This window comes from Cavia porcellus, unplaced genomic scaffold, assembly GCF_034190915.1.
Source record: "Cavia porcellus strain 051 isolate PalLab524CR breed Dunkin Hartley unplaced genomic scaffold, mCavPor4.1 scaffold_11, whole genome shotgun sequence".
NCBI lineage: Eukaryota > Metazoa > Chordata > Mammalia > Rodentia > Caviidae > Cavia > Cavia porcellus.
Window position 1 is genome coordinate 16,260,056 of NW_026947494.1, and position 26,052 is coordinate 16,286,107.

The following is a 26,052-nucleotide window of genomic DNA, read 5'->3' on the forward strand; positions in this document are numbered from 1 at the left end:
CAAGTATATAATAGATAGCTCTCTGGAAATTCCTATATAGCTAGACATATGGAAATTAGGTCAATTAGTGTAACCTGAGTAACCTGCTAATGATAAAAAAGGTTGCAGCATTGATCCTCATTCAGGCATATTTGTTATGCCAGTGCTTAATGTTCCATGCCTAGAAGACTGTCATTTAAGATCAATTAACTGGTACCTACTTAAATTGCACTAATTTAAAGTGGGAATCAGATCCACCACTTGTCAATGTATGAGATAGTAGGAATAGCTCAAATCAGATACACATTTGTGGCTATTGACTTTTTAGAAGACAGATTCAATTTCTTTCTGAATGAAGAACAATTCACTTAAATTGGAAAAAAAATATGTCAGAAATCCAAACAGACTAAAATATTGATGGAAATTCTACACTGGAAAGATGATATTATCCAGCTCAATTATTCAGCTATTTGATGCTATGGTGCCATGTAAATTAAAGAGATTTCTAAGATGTTTATAGCTTAAAGATATAAAAGACAGATGTCATGGCCTAGGTTTGCCATCTTGTAGTATAATCATCAGGTTGTCTATGGTGACGGATTGCAAGTTCTAACCCACACTGAGCAATGCAGACACTGGGAAGACCCTACACCAAATGCATGCAGGCACACATATATAAAAGCTAGAGACATATGTACAAAGATCTGGGATGGGTCCCCGGTACTGAGAGAGATAGGGAGACAAGAAAGGAGAGAGAGAGAGAGAGAGAGAGAGAGAGAGAGAGAGAGAGAGAGAGAGACACATCCTGAAGGAGAGAGATGAAAAAAGCCTGGGAATGAGGTAGAGATGTATAATCTAATCTGTCATCAAAAAGGCAATTTAGCTAAAACAAAAATATAAAACTAAGGCACCATAGTACATATTCATCCTTTTACTTAATCATTTTTTATCACAGGCATGGATCCGTGTTTAAAACTTTGACTTCTCTTTGAATCAGTTATTCTCTCTTGCAAGTTCCCCCATTAACAATCAATCTTAAATAATCAACTTGTATTTATTTTAGACTCTAATGGTATTCATGGTACCCCTTATTAAAACTATGTCCTTTTTCTTTATTTTTTTTTATATATATATATATATTTTTTTATTTAAGAGGAAAAAGAGAAAAACACAAAACAAACCAAAGCGGCGTAAGGGTACACGCAATACAGAACTACAAAAACAAAACAAAACAAAACAAAACAAAACAAAACAAAAAAACATAACAGTAAGAAATCACCTGCTAGTAGATTACACACTATCTTCTTGAAAATAGTTCCTCAAATCACAGTATCAAAGAACACAAGGTGGACATTCAAACAGGGAGACTGCAAACAGCTGTGTTCAATGTTCCAAAAACATTGATAAAGTCAGCTATTTAACACCCCCAAACACACTTGCTGTTATATCCGTTAGAGCTCTTTTTCTTTTTTTTTCCCTCTCTTTTTTACAACAAAATTTACACATCTTGGATTTTATTACTCCTTAGTGCTTATTACTTTCTTTGGGGGGGGGGAGAATACAGTCAAATATGGCTAAACAAAGCTGTCAGTCAATACCAAGTATAGACATAGCACATGGTGTAGAACAGAGTACAAGTTTATCAACAATGGTTATCAACGTTGTCCCTTGTTTCCTTAAAAAGAATTGTCTATCTTATTAGATATTATAAAGTTGGACAAAACAGTAGAGAACAAGACCAATAAAACTTAGGCATTGTAAACATTACAGGACTTTCAAAGAAGACAATAGTCAAACCAGAATGAGTATCTTAGTGAATCTTATTGTCTTCAAAGTAGTTGCCTATGTCTTCAAACTTGATACTATCATATAGAATGGAACAGAGTCTAATCAGTCAAAACAAGATCGTGGGAGTACTACGGGACTTCAAAACAAGTTAATAGGAAATCGAAAAGAGTTACTATTTATATATCCTAATTTTTTTGAATTTTTTCTTTAATTAAGACAAACATAAGAAATGACTAAATAATTTTTTTGAAACAATAAGGGGGAGATTGAGATAAAACGGGACATAACAATATAACAATAGAGGTCACAGCATGACTGTTTCAACAACCTAGTACTTCACCACCTTATAACCTGACTTAATAGTAGTTACCATAGTGTCTTTTTCCTTGAAATATCTGGATAAAACTTCATATACTCTAGCTTCAAATATTTTCATATCAAGAAGCCCAGAATAAAGCCTTTCTAATTAATGAGTGAAAACTTTATAAGGCTTCAAGGCCACCTAATGGGGAATCATGATTACCACATATTTTTATATATTTGAATCATTATTTACATTAGGGAAACTATTCGGTATTCACACATGTGAGATTGATTTATTTCACTAATGAGTATGGTCTCAAGCTGCGCCCATTTATTGATAAATATCTCAATGTGATCCTTCTTTATAGCTGAATAATACTCCATTGTATAGAAATACCACAACTTTTTTATCCATTCCTCAGTTGATGGGCACTTGGGTTGTTTCCAAGACCTGGCGATTACAAATTGTGCTGCTATAAACATAGGTGCACATATATCACTGTGGTATGATGCTTTCAGTTCTTCTGGGAATATGCCTAGAAGTGGAATAGCTGGAATAAATGGGATTTCCAGTCCCAACATTTTGAGAAATCTCCAGACAGATCTCCACAAAGGCTGTACCAGTCTACACTCCCACCAGCAGTGCAGGAGAGTTCCTTTTTCCCCACAGCCTCTCCAGCATTTGTTGTCGGTTTTCTTGATCCTGGCCATTCTTTCAGGAGTGAGATGGTATCTCAGTGTGGTTTTAATTTGCATTTCTCTAATGACCAATGATGATGAGCATAAATTCATGTATTTATTTGCCATTTGCATTTCTTCATCTGAGAATTGCATATTCATCTCAGATGCCCATTTTTGGATTGGATCTTTGAATTTCGGAGGTCTGAGTTTCTTTAATTCTTTATATGTTTTAGACAAGAGGCCCTTGTCTGAGAGAGAGTTCACTAAAATCTTTTCCCAGTTTGTGGGTTTTCTTTTCACTATGCTGGAGATTTCTTTTGACATGCAGAAACTTTTTAATAAGAAGTGGTCCCAGTTATTGATTCTGGGAAGTATTTCCCGTGCAGTTTGAGTCCTGTTCATGAATTCTTTACCTACTCCTATGTCTCCAAGGTTTCTACCTATTTTGTCTTCCAATAGATTTAGTGTTTCTGTTTTAATATTCAGATCTTTGACCCATTTAGATTTTAATTTAGTACATGGTGATAGACATGGGTGTAGCTTTAGTTTTCGGCAAATGGAGAGCCAGTTTTTCCAGCACCATTTATTAAAGAGACTGTCGTTCTTCCAGTGAACCTGCTTGGCTCCTTTGTCAAAAATAAGGTGGTTGAGTGTGTTCGTAGTTGTGGTTGTATCTTCTAATCTATTCCACTGATCTTCAGCTCTGTTTTGATTCCAATACCATGTTGATTTTACTACTGTTGCTTTGTAGTATAACTTCAAGTCAGGGATTGTGATGCCTCCTGCTTTGTCTTTGCTGCTTAGAATTGCCTTTGCGATTCTAGGTCTCTTCTGGTTCCAGATGAAATTTAGGAGTGATTTCTCTAGATCTATAAGGTATGTTGATGGTATTTCTATTGGGATTGCATTGAATCTGTATAACAGTTTTGGGAGAATGGCCATTTTCACAATGTTTGTTCTTCCTATCCATGAGCAAGGGATGTCTTTCCATTTTCTGAGATCATCTTCAATTTCCTTTTTCAGTGTATTATAATTTTCACTGTATAAGTCTTTCACTTCTTTTGTAAGAGTAATTCCTAAATATTTCATTTTTTTGCTTGCTAATGTGAATAGTCCAGTTTCTCTTATTTCCCTCTCTGTAATTTTGTTGTTTGTGTATAGGAATGCTATTGATTTCTGAGTATTGATTTTGTATCCAGCCACATTACTGAATTTATTTATTGTATCTAAGAGTATTTCAATGGAGTTTAGGGGGTCTTCTATGTAGAGTATCATGTCATCTGCAAACAATGATAATTTAACTTCTTCTTTTCCTATCTTTACCCCTTTTATTTCTCTTTCTTGCCTAATTGCTCTGGCTAGTACTTCCAGTACTATATTAAATAGGAGTGGTGATAAAGGACATCCTTGTCTTGTACCCGATTTTAAAGTAAAGGCTTTCAATTTTTGGCCATTTAGTATGATGCTGGCTGTTGGTTTGTCATAAATGGCCTTTATTATATTGAGGTAAAGACCATTTATTCCAATTTTCTGTAAAGTTCTTATCATGAATAAGTATTGGACCTTATCGAAGGCTTTTTCTGCATCTATAGAGATGATCATGTGATTCTTATTTTTGGCTTTATTGATATGGTGGATTACATTTATTGATTTGCGTATGTTGAACCATCCTTGCATTCCTGGGATGAATCCCACTTGGTCATGGTGTATAATCTTCTTGATGATTTGCTGGATCCTATTTGCCAATATTTTATTGAGGATTTTTGCATCTGTGTTCATTAGGGAGATCGGTCTATAGTTCTCTTTTATAGTTGGGTCTTTCTCAGGTTTTGGTACTAGAGTAATATTTGCTTCCAGGAATGACTTAGGAAGGATTGCTTCCCTTTCAATTTCATTGAATAGTTTGAGGAGTGTCGGCATTAGGTCTTCTTTATATTTCTTGTAGAATTCTGCAGTGAATCCATCTGGGCCTGGGCTCTTCTTGGTGGGCAAGGACCCAATTACATTCTCAATTTCATTAGCAGAGATTGGGTTATTCAACAGTTTTATATCCTCTTGATCTAGCTTTGGTACTTCATATGCTTCTAAGAATCTGTCTATTTCTTCTGTGTTATCAAACTTTTGAGAGTAGAGGTTTTCGAAATAGGTGTTGATGATCCTCTGTATTTCTATTGGGTCTGTAGTGATTTCTCCTTTTTCATTTCTTATTGCATGAATTTGAGCTTTTTCTTTCCTTTTTTTTAATAAGGTTGGCTAGGGGCTTATCGATTTTATTTATTCTTTCAAAGAACCAACTCTTTGATTCGTTGATTCTTTGGATTGTTTTCTTAGTCTCTATTGCATTGATTTCTGCTCTGATTTTTATAATTTCCTCTCTTCTTTTGGCTTTGGGCTTGACTTGCTCTTCTTTTTCTAGCTGTTTGAGGTGTAGCATCAAGTTATTTATTTGTATTCGTTCTGTTTTCCTGATGTGGGAACTCAGTGCAATAAATTTTCCTCTCAGAACGGCTTTCATTGCATCCCACAGATTCCAGTAAGTTGTATCTGCATTTTCATTTTCTTTTAGGTATTGTTTAATTTCTTCTTTAATTTCTTCTGTGACCCACTGATTACTCAAGAGTGTGTTATTTAGTTTCCATGTGTTTGCGGAATTTTTGCAGTATCCTTTGTCATTAATTTCTAATTTCAGAGCGCTATGATCCGATAATATGCAAGGGATGATTTCAACTCTTTTGCATTTGCTTAAATATGTTCTGTGAGCTAATATATGGTCTATTTTAGAAAATGATCCATGTACTGCTGAGAAGAATGTGTATTCTGATGTTGTTGGGTGGAACATTCTGTATATGTCTATCAAACCCATTTGTTCACAGGTGTGATTCAGTTCTGTTATTTCTTTGCTCATTTTCTGTCTGGTTGATCTGTCCCTTGGTGTCAGTGGTGTATTAAGGTCTCCTGTTACAATTGTGTTACTGATAATTTGAGTTTTCATTTCTGTTAATAATTGTTTTATATAACTGGGTGCTCTGGAGTTTGGTGCGTATATATTTAAGATAGTTATCTCTTCCTCTTGGAGTTTTCCCCTTACGAGTATGTAGTGACCTTCTTTGTCCTTTATGGTCATTGTTGGTTTAAAGTTCACGTTGTCTGCAAACAGAATGGCTACTCCTGCCTTTTTTTGGATTCCTGCTGCATGAAGAATTGTTTTCCATCCTTTGACTTTCAGTCTGTGAGTATCTTTCTGGGTTAGATGGGTTTCCTGTAAACAGCATATGGTTGGATTTTGTTTCTTGATCCATTCTGCTAGTCTGTTTCTTTTGATTGGTGCATTGAGACCATTTACATTAATGGTTATTACTGTTAAATGCTGGTTAATTGTAGGAATGTTATCTCTCTTCTGTTGCATCTTTATCTTTCTGTTCTGTTTAATTATTTGCTTTGCTTAGTGGTTTTTTCCTTTGTGTATCTAAACTGTCTTTCAATATTTTTTTCAGGGTTGGTTTGGTGTTCATGAAGTTCTTCAGCTGTTCTTTGTCATGGAAGTATCGTATTGCACCATCTATTTTGAATGATAGTTTTGCAGGATATATCAGTCTTGGTTGGAAATCATTTTGCTTTAGGATCTGGAATACTTCACTCCATGCTCTTCTTGACTTTGTCGTTTGTGCTGAGAAGTCTGCTGTGATTCTGATAGGTTTTCCTTTATAAGTGATTTGTCTTTTCTCTCTGACAGCTTTTAATAATCTATTCTTGTGTTGGATTTCTGGGATGGTGATTATTATATGTCTGGGTGTAGTTTTATTTTGGTTATGACTGTTTAGAGTTATATATGCTTCACTGATCCTGATGTCAGTTTCTGATCTCATGCTTGGGAAATTTTCAGCTATTACTTCTCTAAATATCCTCCTGACATCCTTCATGTTGTCTCCCTCTCTTTCATTAATCCCTATCATTCTTATGTTATTCTTCTTTGCATCGTCTTGCAGTTGTTGAATTGTTGTTTCCTCGTTCCTTGTTATTTTCAAAAGATCTTTCCTTTCCTGTTCACTAGCTGCAATCCTGTCTTCAAGGTCTGAAATTCTATCTTCACTTTCATTAAGGCGGTTTTTACAACTTTCAGTGGAGTTTTTTATTTCCTGTATATCTCTGTGCATCTGCATTATGTATTCTGTTTGTTTCTTATATTGCTCGTCTAGGGATTCTATCTTTTTGTTTAGTTCCTCTAATTTTTTATCTGTGTTTTCTTTAGATATATTTAGAATCTCTTTCATTTCTTTTATCATTTCTTCTTTTATCTGGGAGATTATTTCGAGTTTGAATTTCTTTAAAGCTTCCTGGAGTTGTTTGTCAATTTCAGTGGCTATTGTGTCCGATATATGAGGTGGATGGGATATATTTTCTTCTATATACATCGCTCCTAGGGTTTCTTGAGATGGGCTGGAGGTTTGAGGTTGTAATTTGGTCTTTCGTTTTGTCATTTTCCTATATTTCTGTGTTTCAAGTGTTATTTGAAAGCTTCCTCAGGATCTGTTGAAAATCCCCTTCTATGTTTGGAGCTACTGAGACTCTGGCGCCGTGCTACCCCAAGCCATTAGGCCTACAGAACCAGTGGCCCTCCTCTGCCTGCTCAGAACTCCGCAGTTCCAGACAAGCTGGGCCTCAGGGACACTGTGCGCCCACCTGCCCCTTGGAAGCTCCACAGTTCTTCAGTCGCAGCCGGGTTAGGGTACTCACCACAGGCCGCAGTGCTTCAGGAACCTGTGGACCCTCCCTGGTTGCAGAGATATCCACAGTCCTCCAGACACATGGAGAGGCTGATGCAGGCACCCCAAATCTGCCCAGCTCCCCCTCTGCAGGCCTATGGCGGGGCGCGGCAGCTAAACAGGCTGGGCTAGGCTGGTAGTGTGGGCCAGCCCACCTATGGGGAGCTCAGCAGGTCTCCAAGTGAAGCCCGGAATGGGGAGGCTGATGTGGAAGCCTCAAACCCACCTCTCTCCTTCACTGCACCTGGAAGCCTGAGGGAACTCCAGCAGTCTGGGAGCAGATATCCAGAGTCCTCCAGACACGCAGGGAGACCAGTGAGGGCACCCCAGATCTGCCCAGCTCCTCTTCTGCAGACCTATGGCCAGGCGCGGCAGCTAAACAGGCTGGGCTAGGCTGGTAGTGTGGGCCAGCCCACCTATCGGGAGCTCAGCAGGTCTCCAAATGAAGCCGGGAATGGGGAGGCTGATGTGGAAGCCTCAAACCCACCTCTCTCCTTCACTGCACCTGGAAGCCTGAGGGAACTCCAGCAGTCTGGGCGCAGATATCCAGAGTCCTCCAGACATGCAGAGAGGCCAGTGAGGGCACCCCAGATCTGCCCAGCTCCTCCTCTGCAGACCTATGGCCAGGCGCGGCTGCTAAACAGGCTGGGCTAGGCTGGTTGTGTGGGCCAGCCCACCTATCGGGAGCTCAGCAGGTCTCCAAATGAAGCCGGGAATGGGGAGGCTGATGTGGAAGCCTCAAACCCACCTCTCTCCTTCACTGCACCTGGAAGCCTGAGGGAACTCCAGCAGTCTGGGCGCAGATATCCAGAGTCCTCCAGACATGCAGAGAGGCCAGTGAGGGCACCCCAGATCTGCCCAGCTCCTCCTCTGCAGACCTCTGTCCTTTTTCTTTAAACTATGTCCTTTAAGACTTACTTTCACTAAAGATCAGTTTTCTTTATCATTAACTTGGAATTAGTAACAATATTTATAATCAACTGTATTCCAGGAACTGAATAATTTTACAGGATGTGGATTTTATAGCTTCTTAGTGAAAGTAATTATTTAATATTTAAGAGGAGTAATATTTAAGAGGAGTTTTTATGAATTTTCTTCTTTCTGAAGAATGTCCTTAAACTGTTCTCAAAACCTATTTTTGTGGAAAGCCCACGCATTTCCTACAATGGAATCCTTTCATCTATCTGACTTGCATGTGAACCTTTACCATAAAATAACAACATCTCCAAATGTCTGTCTCTTCTAGTATATTGTGTCTAACTGGAGGACAGGAATGACATGATGGTTCATTTTCTATTTTATTGTCATCTTTTATGCTCAATTTATATATTTTAGATGTTCTACAATGGGACCCAATGGCCACAAATAAATGATCAGAGCAAAACAAATAATTTTTGTATGCCACCTTGTCAACTGTGGCCACCAGGAATTGTGCACCTTTTGGGGGGCCATTTCACTATCGCGTTATTTAGTAGGTCACTTTGTTATATTTATCTTTCCTATCTTTTAAAAATAAGTCCTCGAAACACATTTCTTATGGGTCAGCTTCACTTCCTCAGATGCTTCGTCCTCTTTTACAATCAATTTTCTCAATGTTCCATCGCATGTCATACCTTTTCTCATCTCTTTTCTGCTTTCAAAAATATACTTATCCCACCGTCACTGATAATGTATATGCTGGTTGTCATTTGCACTGGGCTCTCAGTAGTGTTATTCATTCTTGGATCCTGGATATAATTTTCAGTGATTGTCCTCCACTTCACAGGGAGCCTCTTTAATCTTTGATACTTAGTCATTCTCCTCTTTCCATATTTCAGTATGTGTGCACATTCCTGAGTCCACTTCACTGTTCAATTTAGTTACCTCTTTAAGAATCCATCTGTCATTTAAATTATTATCTAAGTTACTGGTTCTCCACGTAATGTATATATTAAGATACAATGAATTGTGATATATTTATATCATAATTATGAATGTGTATCTCCAAGCTTAATTACTTTGGTCATCAGTGTTACATAACTTATCTGTAATTATTTTCTTCAAATTAAATCAAATTCCAGTGCTCCATGTTTGTGAATTCCAGGTAAGAGAGCAACTGGTTGAAGTATTGCTTGTAGACTTCAGACATCTTTATGTGTTGTGAATATCACTGTCCCCACTATTTTTTACAGATTATTTGGACAACACAAGCAACTCTCCAAACCTAGAGGTAACTTCACCAGTTAACTAATGTTGTACAAAGAGAGAAAATATTATTGAAGGAAAAAAGAGATGATTGAATTAAGTCACTTGACAATGCAAATAAAGATAATGTTATATATTAAAAACATTTGCATTGTTTAGTTTCTATTGAATATAAATGCATGCTATTTTTTATAATTAAGACCAAGCTTACTCAATTAAAAAAAATCTCTGGAAAAAACCAGAAAGTTAATAGTTTAACACATATTGACAAATCTGTGTTAATTTCTAGATGAGTATTATGTAGCAGCTCTATAGCTAGAGTTAATCCATATAATATAATTCAGAATTCTAAAATTCTATAACATACTTACACTTTTGGTAAATACAGCCAAATGAGCTATCAAAGTTAATAATAGTAGTCCTTTACTTTTACTTTTAAATCATGCCAAATATTGTGCTATCAAAAGTTAACAATAGTAATTACTTTGAAATCATGTTTTTTCTCATGCAGGGACCCAGGCTGACCTGACTACTGAAATCTTGATTGTAATCACCTTTTTGCCAGCCAAGTAGCTTGGCACCCATCCAGGTTCCTAAAGAGTAATCAAGCTATTAGGAGAGCCTGCCAAGCATGTTTGTCTCACCCCCAGGCTGATTCTGAATTGATATTTCACAATAATGTCCAGGTACAATCAAATTGGTTGTGTCCTACTCTGTGTAACACAGAACATAAATGATTTCTCCTGTAATTATGCGGATTCTCCTGTTTTCCTGACACCTAGGATGCACTACTGAGTCTATGTCTTTGATACATTAAAATTAAAGTGATTTGGCAACTGTCTGCCTCTTTTTTTTTGCATTTTCTACAGCCAGTAGTCAGCTCTGCAGTAGATTATTTTGCTGATATCATGTAAAGCTAACCTGCTATCTAATCCCACACAAATAAGCTACATAGCCAGAAAACATTTCTGGGGGTTTCAAGAGAGGATTTGCAAACGAACTGAATGTTGAATAATGCATAGCACTCGGAGATACTGCAAATGTAAAAGGTTTCATAGGTGGAACAAGGGAATGAACAAAAGCACAGAAGAACGAGTGATTATCGATCCATTTCTTTTGAAATCATATTGAATTTTAGGAAGTACCAATACTTGCATTTTAAAATGTTCAACTTATGCATGTTTCTGTTTGATCAAACCAGATATGTGTTCACATATACAAAGAATATTATGGGAAAAAAAGGTGAGATGGAGTTAAGAAAATATTGCCGTAACGTTTCCACAGAGTAATCAAACAAAAATATTCATATTGAACCTCAAGTTTTAATTAACATATATTTTCAGAGAAATAATTAATGGTACATTGGAAAGGAGGCAGGTTTGTATTTCACATAGCATATGCCACTAAATCTTGAATGCTTATGGAATATTCTAATACAGTAGTATTCACCAAGGCAAATATAAATTATTTTAAATACAAGGAAAGCTTGGATTCAAAAACTGCAGGTAGTGAAAAAGTGAGTTATATTTTAGCAACTCTCAAGTCAAAAGGAATTCAAAATAAAATCATAAATATGATTTAGCTAACCATGTAACTTTTTTTTCCCCCTCTGTAAGATTTTAACCGGATTGTGCAGTAGACAAGCAGGACCCTTTCAGGTCACGACAGAGGCGGCCATGGGCTCCCCCTCCCTGCCGATTAGAGAAACTACATCTGAGATCAATTTCCACCAAGCTGTTATATATCTGAATTACACAATGATGTTTAAAGATTTGCAATTCAAATAACACTGTTTGGTTCCCAAATGACTATTATTTTTCTCTCATTTGTAAGAGCTCAAGATTTTTCTTTTCTTTCTTTCTTTTTTTTTTTTTTTTTTTTTTTTTTCTTGTCTTTTTGAGACAGGGTTTCACTATGTTGAGGCTGGCCTTGGGTTTACTTTGTAGCCCAGTCTGGCCTCGAACTTGCAATGATCCACCTGCCCAAGCCTCCCAAGTGCCGGGATTACAGGTGTGAGCCACCACACCCGACTCTGTTAAGATTTTTCTATTTAAAAAAAAAAAAAAAAAAAAAAAAAAATTCTGTCTCCTGGACAGACCGTCTGCACGTGTGATTTCTGCAGTGATTCGGATTACACTGCATATCTGGATATCTGGCAGCCTAGAGGAAGAGCAGCGTGAGCGCCCTCAGACCACGGGCGCTTACAGTCAACAGGTAGAGGTTGTTAACAAACACATAAACTTGTATTTGAATTTACCCCCCCCCCCAATATAGGATCCCACCGATTCTTAAAACCGCATTATTTTTGAGTTAGGGTATTCAACTTGAGTTCCTCTTCAAAAGTTACATACTTTTCAAGCGTGTTCATTTTTTTTTTAACCCTCTCAGAATTGGCACAATATCTTTTCTCAGAATTGGCACAATATCTTTCCATCCGTGACTATTTTCAAAGGATGAAAATATATTATTTACCTCGTCTTTTCACTTTTGTCGATTCTTTTGAACGGAATTGTCTGCAATTTCACTGTATGAATGTCCACTTTATATGCTTTAATTTTATAATTTAAACTCCTTTTAGATTGCATCTTTGTGGATAATAATGGGCATTTAAAATAATTCCTGCTTAGAAAGGTTATTCTAACCCAGAGTGGTGGTACCTGCCTGGAATCCCAGCCCTCAGGAGGCAGAGGCAGGAGGAGTGCTGTGAGTTTGAGGTCAGCCTGGGCTACACAGTGAGTTCAAGGCCAGCTGGAACTACATAGTGAGATTGTGTCTCAAAACAAAAACAAGACAAAACAAAGCAAAACAAATAAATCAACAATTTTGAAAAAAATTAGAAACATCATTCTTGGTGAACATCCAAATAGGTGATTGCATATAACTATGAAGCTTAGTCATTAAAAAAATAAAGTAGTAGTTTGAAAACTAAGGTAATATTAGATCTAATAATTTATCTAATTTCCTGCATATATGCAAGAAATTACTTTCATGTAATCAAGCACATAAATGCACGGAATCCAAATATCCTTTCCGTTTACAATATGACTCCTTGAATTTCTGTATTCATTGCAGTTCATTCTACCCTTTAAAGCCTAGAAAGCGAAATTAAAGGCTAAATGCATTAAATGTTTCAGGAGTTAACTGTCATCCGTCACACAGATATAATTGCAACAGGCCAAGATCAGCTGCAGTATGATGCTGATGTTAAAACCCTTCACTCAAAAGAGGTGAAGGTTACATGGATTATGTTTTCTTGCCCAAAATGATCTTCCTAGAGGAATCCAAAAGGATAGCAATTTGATAGATACAACTGAAAACATACAAGTGCAAATAATACAAACATTTATAAATGAGAGACTGAATATCCATAAGTCCTCACTACAGGATTTGAGAATGTATAGAGAGGAAATTAAAATTGTATCAAAGGAAAAAGAACATGATAAAATCAATACAGGGTAAAGGACAAAGACAGAGTCCCTCCAATTCTCTTTATGACAAAAATCATTCCTGTGATACAGAGCATCTCAGTGTACAGGAGTGTAATTTGTACTGAGCAAAGATGTCAAATGCATTTAAGATATTACATATTAAGATTTTGAGTCTAACACTAGAATGCCTTATGAATGTATATAGGAAATTACTAGGAAAATAGTAAGTGGAGTCTTTAAGGATTTTGAAATGCACAAGGAATTCTTGGCCTGTTTCAAGAGTATTTAATCAGACTCCAGTGCTCTACAGGTATTGAATAGGTTAATGATGAGTAGCAGAGAGGTGATCTGAGGCTATTGCACCAATTAGTCAAGGCAAAGAGGATTGAAGAATTACATAAATCAGTGAGAATAAAAAGACAAGGGTTTCTGAGAGATTATTATATAATAACAAAAGAACTAGACAACTAAGTGTTTGCAGGGAAAGTATGTTATTATTCTAACTTATGAAATATTTTATCTAATGATAAAGGTACTAAAATAACCAATTCTCAGTACCTTGGTGACATACACCTAAGTGTGTCTTCCCATCTCCATGCAAGGACCCCCTATCCTCTCACTTTATCAGAACTCAGACATGGTGGGTGTTGTGGGTCCCTACCTTTTTTCTCGCACCATTGTTACATTGAGTAGCACTCGCTGTCATCTGGGTCTTGAAAGCGCCTTTGCCTTGCTCACTGACACACACACTTTTGGTGATGCCCACCCTCTCTCCTGGACCGTGATGTCATCTGCCTCACTGGCTCACATATTTCCTCTCACTGATCTCTTGATTTTAAAATATGTAGGAGTGACCTTGTCCAGGTGCTTTCTGGTTTACCCCAATATCCCAAAGGAGTTAAAACCAAAGTCCCAGTGATTCGCTAAATGACATCCTTCCTCCCGATATGCCTGCTAATATGTTCCGCTACATTTCCTAATGCCACTGTGCTATTCAGGTTTTGTTAGTTTATCTAATGTTCCAATTACTAAAATGATTTAGGACTTTGGCATTTACTATTTCTTTTGCAAGCTATAATTTACCCTTAGATATGTTCGTGATTACTGTCTTCAAGTTTTAATTTAAGGTGACCTGGAGTAAGGACATCTTGACCTTCTTATTAAAACAAAATTTCATTTTTTGTCACTACTTAAGCCTCACTGATATATTATTTTCTTTATTTCTCTTATTATTGTCATACTTCAAATTATTTTATCCACTGGGATGGATAAAAGATTTCTCTCTGCAGTGTTCACTGCTATACTCTAGAACATAAAGGAGTACATAAAACATGGTAGAAAATTAGTTCATATTTGTCCATCAAACAAATCAGAATTAATGTACACATCAAAGTAACTGAAATATATTTTAAAAAAATATTAAGCTGACTTACAAGAAAAGACATCAACAGAACTTTTCATTTGTGTGTTATTTACATTACAGAAAGAGTGTGATTAACAATCATCAATTTACTTGTGACAGTTCCTCTTCCTATAGGAAAAAGTAGAGAAAACAATGCTAATTTTCTTTCTTAGACACATAGGGATTTAAAAGGAAAAAACATAATATAAATAAGAGTGAACAGAGTGAATTGTATACTCTACATTGTTCAATTCAAGAGTATTACAATTAAAGCATGAAAAGGAGCCTTCTAATCCACATGTTTTAATTGTGTAATAAACTGTTACTAGAAGCAAATTATATAATACCTTCATTCACATCTAACCTCCTTCTCAAACACATGATCCTCAAGCATCACAAAGCATGGAACAACAAATGAATTAACAATAAAAGACATCTACTAATTGCTTAATTAGAACTTTCAAAGAAAAACATGTACCTAAATCCATATTTTGAAAACAATTACAACATGCGGCAAAATATGACTGCAAAATGCAGGTTTGATCCAGATAAAACCTGAATAGAAACATGACATCAGCTAGTATGAGCTCAGTAAAGTTTTCAGTGCCTTTAGCTAGTAAGACAAATAGTTGTTTCTTTTTTCTTCATCAGTTTTACAGACTGTGAGACGGGACACTGCTTCCCTCGTTAAGTGTGGTAGGAGATCATTTGTTGTTATGACAAAGATTAATAAGCTGGAAAATGAAAATCATCCAAGAAAAAAAAATCTTTAGATCAGGTGATCACATGATAAAATAAAACAGTATATTTAACTCCTCTGGAGAGCACAAATTAAAAGATAGAAGACTCCACAGTGGAATACAGAACAATGTGTGTGGGTAGAATTATTACTGCAGAGGTAGGGTATTGTTCCAGCTCATAATTAATGCAGGTAGAAGAGGTAGGGTGCTCTTAACTTATAGGCTAACACAGCTTTCCGGGGAACATTAATTGTGATATACGTGGTTTACAGTGCCCCCCAACTTCTTTTGGAAATTCAGGAAATTATTATTTCTTGTTCTTCATCTTCAAAAAACAAATATAAAGAATATCTCTTACATATTTGCTGAATGATATTTTTGAAGTTAATTGATATATTTTAGGAAGCATTTGATCATCATTGTAAATTATTGACTTAGAAATGAGTATTACCTCTCTAATGGACTACATTACTCATGAAATGAGCTCTAATGTACTCATGTGAAGTGAATGGTACTTGAAAGTTTATGCTTTCTTAGTCTATGATTTCCTCACTTGTGCAATAAAGAAATAGCAGTAGGGATCATACGGGATGTCACAGAAGGGAGAAAAGTACTTTGAAAAGTCATTTGGAATGTATTTTCCTGTCACGTAATCACTGAATTTTAGAAATGTGTGACAAAGCAGGATTACCTCAGGGAAAATCTATATGTCTGAAACATTTTACTTTGCTTTTCTGAAGATAAATGGTAGAATTTTCGTGCAATGTGAGTCAAACTCATGCAACATATATCCCAAGATTTATGCATAACTAATTGAGTAATCTGAAATTTCTGCTCTTCTTTTTGGCATTAATCTTCAGTATACACCATTTTATTTTTAAATTGAGAATAATGCATGGGAAATCTTTTTCATCCTATTGATAAAAGAAAGTGTTTGATCCAGTAAGCATTAGAGTTCAAACACAGAGATAAAAGATAAAGTAGTAGATTATTAAAAGGAAATTCATGGGCTATGCATTCATAGCAAGTGAAAACATGAAAGGGATACAGAATCATCATATAAAGCTTTGGGAATAGAAGAAGATTACAAGAGAATAATGTCTCAGCTGCTTATTTACAAACTTGATGGATGTTATTCTTTCAAATGAAACTTTGCATTTCCCTTGTATAATTTTCAAAAGATAAGTCAGGATATATTGTTTCAAAGCTAGGAAGCAATCATTTCAGACAGTCATTAATCTGAACACCATTTGGAGGCATTTTCTACTCAATTTCAGATGTTTCAAGAAGAAATAAGCAAGAGCCACATTAAGGGTTGTAATCGTGGTAAATGAAAACTCAAATATTAATTTAAGCCACCAGTTTGCACGGGTTCGAAGAATGGATCACAGTTGGTAAAGGTCAATCCAGTATACCTGATACTGCCTCTCAGAACATCTCACATAATCTAGAGGAAAAAATAATAGGCAAGGTTGGCTTCGAAACAAATTGAGTTCCTATGTAAAACTTAATGCTTAGGAAAAAGTCAAAGGACAAGGAACAATTAAACTGTCCAGCTGGTCATTAACCTAGTTGATTAATCTATTAGAAAACAAACTTGTGGAGGAAAATAAGGGTGGGAAGAGAGGAGACTCAGTAACTGTCTCTCCTGCAGATGCATCAATTTTAGTGCAATCCAAGCATAAAAATATCTTCACAAGAGCAAAGAAGACAAGATAGGGCATTATAGTACTTGGCAGTAGCCTAAGAACAAATGTGTTGAAAATGATAAATAAAAAAGACAGATGTACATGACATTTGTCATCCCTCCACAAACCCTGGGGGACATAACTCAGAGAGAGAAAGGAATATCTTCCGCTCCATAGAAAGTAAGGTAAATCAGCATTACACTTTGCACTGAGCTGCAACAGTGGACCCATCAAAGTGAAATGCAGACCAACATAGCCTCATGTGCCAGGTTGGTACATGAAAATGAGCCACTAGTCTAAAAAACTTGATACTAGAGAAGACTACCCAACTTCAAGCTTGAGACTTGCCTCGTGAGTTTGATCTTCAGCCCATAGGATGCTGATAGGAACTGTGTCTGTTCCCATGCACCCCTTAGCAGCAGGCCAACTTGGGTGGCCCTGGGTTTCTGGTCTACCCCTGCATTACACCTGCTGTAGCAACTTTCAAGCTTCTGAAGTACATCTGTCCAATCTTCTGGAATGCCTGAGCGCTGCATTTGCAATAAATTTTACCAGAAAAAAAATCATGTTGTTAAACCAGGAATATGTATTTTCACAGGTTAAAAATTGTACATATTTGGTGTATGATGATAGGATTGAGAGGAATAGAAAACAGGATATTACCCACGAGAGAAAAAAAAAGGTGCCAGGGACTGATCATAAAAGTTAGTTATGAGGACAGACTCACAAGAATTCCAAATAATGGTGTTTAGCAAAGACAATAGAGGCCAGTAAATTTTACAAAAAGTAAGGATACAATTAAGAAAAATGAAGAAAACAGTAAGTAGTCAGACAAGAAATTTCAGAGGGAACATGAAATAACAATTAAAATAATGATAGTAAAACACAAGTCCTGGAATATAAAATATAATGAAGAAGTTGAAAAATGTAATAGAGAACATCAATAGCATAACTAAGCTAGTAGGAAAAAATCTATGAATTTAAACACAGCTTATTTGAAAATGGAATCACAATGTTAAAAAAAGGAAAAAGTATGGAAACGATTTACATATATATGCATGTATATCAGAGAATTAAAACAAATAAATTCATTAAGTTTACATGACCCAAAGTCAAAATACAATAATCAGTATTTCTATGCACTAAGAACAAGTATTCAAGAAAACAGTCACATTTACAAAAGCTACTTAATATATAATAAAAGAAATAAGCTTAATGAAGGAGATAAAATAGCTCTACAATGAAAAACGTAAAACACTGATGAAAGAAACTGAGGAAGATGCAACCGACTAATTTTAAAAATACCCTGTGTTAATGGATTTGGGCAAAAAAAAAATCTCACTTTTTAAAAAAATGCTCATATGCCCTACATTATATATAGGTTTAACATAGTCATTCACAAAATACCATAATATGCTTCCTAAAATAGAATAACTTCAAAATTCGTATGAAATCACTAAAGATACCACTAATATTCAAAATTATCTTGCCTAAAAGTAATAATCCTAAAGGGAAATCAGCAGAGTTTAAAACAAACATCAAAGTAAAATAGCCTAGTACTAACAATCTGACACAGCTCAGGAAATAGAATGAAAAACTGAGAAATATATTAATATATCTACAGTCATCTGATTTTTAGCAAAGTACATTTAATAGAGTTAAAAAAATCTTTAAATTGAATAATATTGTAAAAATTAAATTTAAACATCTGTAAGAATGTAAAAAAAACTTATGTCACACCATATATAAAAGTATTTCAAATTAGATGGAAAATTTCAATGTAAAATCATAAATTGTCAAATTATTAGATTAAAACACTGGAGGCTTTCTCTAAGATGCTGGTTTTAGACATCACATTTTTGATATGACTCCAAACACACAGGCAACAAATGGGTAGTAGGTGAAACTATATACTTTATGAAAAATCTTCTGTACTCCAAAGTAAATAATCAAAAAGAGTGAAGCCATAATAAAGGATGCAAGAAAACACTGTCAAACTATAAATCTGATAAGAATTGTAATAGCCAAAATATTAAAGAACACAACTCCATCCAAAACAATACCTTGAGTAAAAATGAAAAAATAATCTTAAGAGATATTTCTTGAAAGAAGATATAAAAACGATCAAATATAAAAGAAGTATCAATATCACTGAACATCAGAGATATACAAATTAAAACTATAAGGAAATATCACCCTAGTAAAAATGACCACTTGAAAAATGACAAAGATAATTAGTGTTGACTAGAGTATGATGAAAGAAACTTTGTCTCCTTGTTGGGCGAAATTTAAATTACTGCAAACATTATTAGAAGTTCTTCAAAAATTTAGATATGAAAATAACTTTTGATCCATCAGTCAAACTGTCCTATTCATTCAGAATATTTTTCATCTTAGACTTATTCTTACTTTGAAAAGTTTGACTTCTTTTTGAAATGAACAAATGAATAGGGAAAAAAATATAAGACTACCTTGGAATCTCAAAGGATATTCAAGCCTTTTTACTTTGGATAAGTAAAAATGAAATTAGCTTATATATATATCTGTCAAAACCTCCCTTTGATGTTATCTTCTGAGGACATCCCTGACCATTCGATTGAAAACTGCATCGACCAGCATAGCTTTTTCTCCTTTCCATGATTGCTTCTTTATTTAGACATTTATTATCTTCTACAATATTACATAAATTTCATATTTTTCCATAAATAGAATATGTTACTGCTTATTTTCCTTATTTTCTTCTTGAATATATACTTAATGCTAATTTCTTTTCTATGGTGTTCACTGACATTTCAAGTGTTTCAACCTGAGCTTAGCATTTAGTAACTACCTGGTAACAATTTGCTGAACAAATTCATGGAAACATAAGCATGATTTCCTAGAAATATTTATTTCAATACTACCAATGTCACCATCATTGATCTAAGGGTTAAAGTTCCTTTGTTTCTATATTTTTTCTGAGTTTTTCTGAAAGACATGTGGATAATTTATACATTATTTCCTCTTTTTGGAAAAAATCATGATTTGGTATCTAAAGAAGTGGAATCAGAGCCTGTCTGAGCCAGGTGTAAATTTTGTAGACTATCAAATTATTTCTTTATATCTTTTTATTCCAAATTTAATGAATTTAGGGCTGGGAGGTTTTAGCTCAGTGGTGTAAGTGCCTGCCTGGCAAGCGTTAGTTGTGAGTTTGATCCCTGGTACATTAAAAATTATAAATTTTATGCAACCTATACTACATGATGGTCAGTATTACAATTTTTTCTATAGGAAAATAGGTTTCTATTGTTATTTTTGAGTGCCAATGACATAATTTATACCTTTTGCTATCCTGCCATTTTTCTTATTAAATGTCTGCATCTTAGGACATAATAGGAATAGACTGAAATTTACAAAATTGTATCATGGAAAATAGCTCTAATTTGAAACACTAATGGGAAGGATGTCTTTTGTGTGGGACTTTATGTGTTTTTTTTTCTTCTTTTTAACTGTATAGCAAATAGTGATTTTTTCATTTGATTCACTCTTTTCCCTAAAAATTGAAAGATGTTCACATACAACAGCAATGTGATTTCTCACAATCTTGTATTTTCCTACTGAATATGTTGTTTTATTCCTCACATGTAAATTAATTGCAGCAGTCTCTGGATTGTTTCTTTTTTCAACAAGCTTCTGATTTTTCTTTTCTTGTACATCTTCGCTCTGAAGCATTGCTTGTCAGGAAGCATGAGGCTTTTCAGAGATTCCCTTTTCATAAGATACGTAACATTTTCAGGTATTAAAGGGGAGAGATGTCCCCTTTTCTGAGATTTACTTAAAACATACTATATGCATAATTAGTAAAATCCTCTTATACATGTTCCATAGCAATATGTATTCAGTGTGGTAACTTTACAATTCAGTTTAACTTATCATTATGATACACTCAGTGCTACATAAAATCTCTCATTGGAACATTCTCGTCTGACTCACCAAGAATTTAGGCTGTTACTTAGATTCTGATGTTTTGTGTTCAGCCTTCTGGCTGTTGGCACCAAAGTTTCTGCAGAATTGCTTATCGCTTGGCAATCAGCCATTACCCCCTTAGCTAATGTGATTCATTCTTATGACTATTTTCCAGCTTTTGAAAGCTGTAATTTGTCTTTTCTGGCAGTCTGAGTCAGCTGAATTCCAAGAACTCCTGCTTCTTTTTATATTTTCTCCTACAAGTTTGAGAAATTGGAAAGAAAATAGACAGATTTTCCTTTATTGGAAGTGTAAAGATTACGTTGCTCACGATGATAAGAGCTGTAGGTAACTGTGCAAGGTCTGTGGTCAATACAATGTCTTCAAAAGAAAACTAAGTCAAGAAAGAAGGAAGGAAGGAAGGAAGGAAGGAAGGAAGGAAGGAAGGAAGGAAGGAAGGAAGGAAGGAAGGAAGGAAAGAAGGAAGGAAGGAAGGAAGGAAGGAAGGAAGGAAGGAAGGAAGGAAGGAAGGAAGATAGATTCCTTTAAAGAAACCACTTTTAACTTCAAACCTCCCATTATATTTTTATCAGAAGTGAAAGCAGCTGTTGTGTTTTGGATGGAGAATTGTCAGAGTGTTTTGTTGAGACAGTTTTAAATCCCCACTACATAACAAAATGTTATAAATAAAATGAGGCATTTTTCAAGTATAACAAAAGCACAGAATGACACTCTTTTACTTAGTTATATAAACAGTGTTTACTTTTTCTCCCTGATTGGAATTGAGGGTACATTGCTTACTAGGACAATTTTAACATAATTAGGTTAAATTTATGTAAACTACTTATTACTTCATTCACAATGAGTGAGCATGCTTTAATCATATGACACCCCATAGTTATTCTTTCATTTGATTCAGCAGCTTCTTAATGTTTGCTTCAGCAAAAGTCAGACATCTTGCACAGAGGAGATTTAGGGTGGCATTGTGGTAGAAATTTAAAAAGAAAAGAAAAAAGCATCCATGGATAGTGTCATAGTAGTCATGGCAATATTGCCATCAGACCTCCTGCCCATAGGGACAGAGGTGGATGGTGCTGCCAGTCACTGCCCTTTGTAATTCTTAAACTACTGACTCAAAATTACTCAACTGGCCTCAGGTGTCCCCAAACAGGGCTGAACATAACAGATAAGTTCAGGCCAGCAGTCCCAGGGAAACACTCACCTGAAAGGTAATATCGGCTCAAGCACTGCCTGGGTCTCTTTTTAGAATTCTCTTAGAACCACACCTACATTCTTTCCCTCCTTCCTTAGGACTTCAGACATCCCTAACAGTTTTTAAAGCTCTCCTGCATTTCTCCACCTCCTTTGTCTTTCCTCCCCTAACCTGTATTTTCTTCGATCATTGTCTTGTACATCTAATTCCCTATGAGCTATGTAGTAAATGAAGGAATTGTCATTTTTCTGTGTCAGACATACAGGGGGGAGGCTGGCTATCCTCACAACACACCCATGCCAACTTCACTGGTGCTCCTTATGGAAGCAACGGCATGCCTTTGACTTCACTGTGTTTTCTGGACATAACAAAAACTACATATGTGTTCTTTGAAATGTCACACACGTTTGCAGGCGGTGTTCCATGTATGAATTGGAACTAGCTTGTACATGAAAGAGAAGTATTTCTTTTTTTAACTATACTACCCATTTGCAAAGAATGGATCGGCTAAACGTTGTTCCCACATCACTGACTTTTCTTTCTTTTCTGAGAAACTTCATCCTGAGATGGAGAGAACAAGCTTTGGAAAGTTTTGTTTTGGTCCTTTTCACAATAAGTACTCTTCTATCGTTACTTGTCAGGTACAGTTGTAACTTTCTGTTGTGTGAAGTACAAAAAAAAATCTACCTTACAGTATATTTGTTTGATTAGAAAAGAGTATTAAAAGGGAGGATAGAATTTGGAGATAATTGAAGCTAAATGTTTAATCAACTACAATTTTACCTATATATTTGCATACTGCAAACCCAATATTTTCATAAAATTTATAGCAAATTTATCTTAGAGTGTCCTGTTTACATAAAAAACATATTGACTATCAAGGGATTTGTATCCTTGTTAATATTTTCCAATCCAAAAAGGAAACCAAAAGTTGCTACATGTTCACTAACATATTCAATGATTTTGAATTCACAGATATATGACAGACTTCAACCTTATGCATACAATAAAGCTTCACTAGAAAATGTGACTATTATTAATTTAAATGAGAAAAAAAATATGTCCCTTTTTTAAATAAAGCATTACAATTTGTTATAAATGCAACTAGAAAATTAAAAACACTATTGCAAAAATCTCAAATACATATGTAAGAAAACATATGTAAGATGCTTCAGCACTTAATTCACGAATAATAAGATGAAGTGTTTATTAGACCATACATTTATACATTTAATAATTTTGTCTAATATATGAGTATAATAAAAAGTAAAAAATGATCTTTACTTAGAATTTAAAGTGAATGAAAGTTTTGTGATATTGATAGAAAGAAATAATCATATCCACAGAAGAAAGAAGGAGCTAGAGAAATAAAGCCAATCATCAGAGATACTTTATATAAATCAAGAAAACTTAATCTCTTGATAAACAAGGGTAATTAAGTTAGAATTTAATAGGCAATGCAATGTTTATGTAACATATTAGAAGGAAAACTTCTTTATGAAAATGAATACGTGTGTATTTACATAAGAAAGAGAATAGATGATTCTATGTACTTAGCATAAAATAAACTTAGGCAATTGTAACTTGCAGCCAGCTAATAAATAGATTCAATGACACATTGGCCAAAGAAAACCAAACCAAATAATTTAGTCAAATGTAACTAGAGGAAAATAATATTTAAAATAACATCCTATCTGTTATCAGTTAATAACAAAAGCGTTTGTAACTACAACTAGTATGTTGGAGGCTATATATAGTGTGGCAACAGAATTGAATTTTTATTAGTGTTCACTTGTTTGGAGGACCATTCAAAGTGCTTGGAAAAATAACATTTGGCCACAAAATATAATTTACTAGTTTAGAACATGAGGAGCATTCAGACTTATGATTCAAGTTATTAATTCAAGAAATGTATACAGAATTATTTTCTTTTATTTCAAAGATGCAAAACTACAAAGCAAAATACTCAGAACCACACTGTTCATGTGAAATAGGTGCAAAAACTGAACACATTTTAAAATTTAAAATGTTTCCTAAAATTTTTTTAGCTGAAAAATTTAAAAATTTCAGCAATGAAACCTTGATCTCTTTTTAACACAGGCACACACATATCTAGATATTCACAAGGCCTAACACTGGATTTGGAACAATTTATTAGGTATTATACTCTGTGCACATTTATATTGTCAAAAATCTCTGCAATTACCATGTTTTGCTTATTTAAGAAAATATAAGGTTTTTTTTTTCTTTTTAAAGGGAATTGCTGCTTGTGTTGCAGAAAATCTTGTAAAATATTTAGAATATTAAAATTTGGTTTTCATACAAATTATGCATTATTGAGAAGCGTAGGTTTTACAGCATTTTTGTCTTTCAAGATCCATGTTGCTCTCATGCTGCTGAACGAATGGTCTTCCTCTGTACACATTTTTCCATAAATTATGGCTTTAAATGCTTGGTAGTCTCTGAACTTTGGTGTTCAGCCTTTTCCTAAATTATGGGAAAATACTGGCCACAAAATGTTCTAACTAATTTTGTGAATCAGACTCACAGAAGATTTCATTAAACACACCTTTAACTTCAAATAGGAATAATATTAGTCAATTTCAGTGGATACAGTAATTGTCCAACTGTTTTCTTTGAAACATTTTCTCATAACAGATTTTTAAGCTCATTATTTTGAGAATCAATACTTTTTCTCAATAAAACAGTTCAACTTCTAACTTTCAGATGTTTTCTTAAGATTGATAGGCAGATAAAATGTCTTAATAAAACCTTATTTTTTACTACCTTGCAAAGGTAAAATGTAGATTTTACTTTGCAGTCATCTTTATAATTTTAGGTGAATATTAAAAGAATATTGAGGATCTCAAAAATAATATCCTTTAAAAATCTATCTCATAGGTTATATAATTTTATCATTAATTTTTCTATGTGAATTGTAGTCAACAAAGTGTGCTTATACACTTGTGATAAAATAAATGTTTAGATAAACCATACACTAAGGGTAGAGTGATTAAATACATAAATTCAAAAATTATTCTCTCTCCAGATTGAAAAGATATCAAACTTTGGTGGCTAGGTTACACATTTAAAAATAAACTCAAGGGTAATCTACACTCCAGATGGATTATAGAAGAGGCAGTGTCTTCACTCTGGCACAGTTTTTCTGAGCATCTTTGAAGATTTATTACTGGGAATCCTGCCCTAGGTAAACACATTTGATATGTGAGCACGGCCTCTTGGCATGGGTATATTCAGTTCATCTGTTAGGTTGGCATCATTCCCACTTACAATTTGGTTGGAATTCTGCCCCAGGTACAGGTGCCAAATAGTAAAATTTTAAATAAGACAATGCATGTAATTTTCCCTGCTCTGAGTATAATGCCCCTGATAATTGAATCCATGCAACTACATATAGACTTGTTTAACCTTCATTGGAAAAGTTGACCACAAGTTCAAGATGGTATATTTAGGGGATTAAGTATGTTGACATGGACTTTTTTCTATCAGTAAATCCTGTCCTTTAATGGAGATAAAAAAACCTCAAAAATTATGCTGTAAATGTTTTTGTTTTTAGTAGTTTTGTATTATGTAAATGATTTCATTTAGACCACTAAGAATTTAAATCTAAACTATCTTCTCAAAGATAAAATGCTTTTAAATCATTATAGTACAGTATTAACCCGTGGTTTTTTTTTTTTTTAATTTTAGCACACAAAAAAAACACTAAGAGATTTAAATGTGGCCACACGTATAGAATATACAAAGACTAGCTGAAAGTAATGTTAATAAAATAGAGTAAATATACCAAATATTGCTTCTGAAATTTGTTTTATCACTGTAATTTAGATTATAATTTGCTGATACAACCTTTCATAAATAAACGATTCAGGGCCAGAGATTTAGCTCAGTGGCCTAAGCAGCTACCTGGCAAGTGC